Raw genomic sequence first — 660 nt, forward strand, 5'->3', positions numbered from 1 at the left:
AAGTTTTTCTTATAACTGAGGCTGTGTCCTATGATGAGGTCCACAGTTTCTGAACCGGGCTAANAGACTGCCCCTGTAGCTTTTTGTCTTACCTGCTTCTTTAGTGAGCTGGGTTCCATCCTTATGGAACCTTGATTTACATTCATTTTTCAGTGCCTTCCTTTGCCACAACTCAAGCAGGGGCCTGGGGGAATGTTCCTTTTGTCTCCTGAGCAATTTCTACAACCTTTTCTCAGGTGCCCCGGCTTTTCACACCGGAAACATGTCATTTCATTCCCTAGGCAATGCTTTTCATTCCCATAAATACTTCTGACATAGGCGCTCAATTTCTGTCCCTTCATCATTACAGCGTAGGCCTTTACTATGGCTGGTGAGGTGTCTAAACATGTTTTCCCTTTCATTTTGATTGCCCCATGGTAAAATTGATTTTTGTCTTAACCAGTCTAACTACTGGCCCGTCTGCAGCACTGTTTGACGAATCCTATCCTCGCTTGAGAAAAATAAAGCAGAAAAAGGAAATGGTGTCCCTGTTCAGGCGCCAGCTGCCACAGACTGGACCTCACTTTGGGTCCCCGATCTGTGGGGAACGGGTCTCTTGGTTGCAGGTGAGAGAGGATTCGGCGGATGAGTGACAGACAGTCAACCAGAGAGAAGGTGTAA

This window comes from Mus pahari, chromosome 3 (genome assembly GCF_900095145.1).
Source record: "Mus pahari chromosome 3, PAHARI_EIJ_v1.1, whole genome shotgun sequence".
In the NCBI taxonomy this organism is placed as follows: domain Eukaryota; kingdom Metazoa; phylum Chordata; class Mammalia; order Rodentia; family Muridae; genus Mus; species Mus pahari.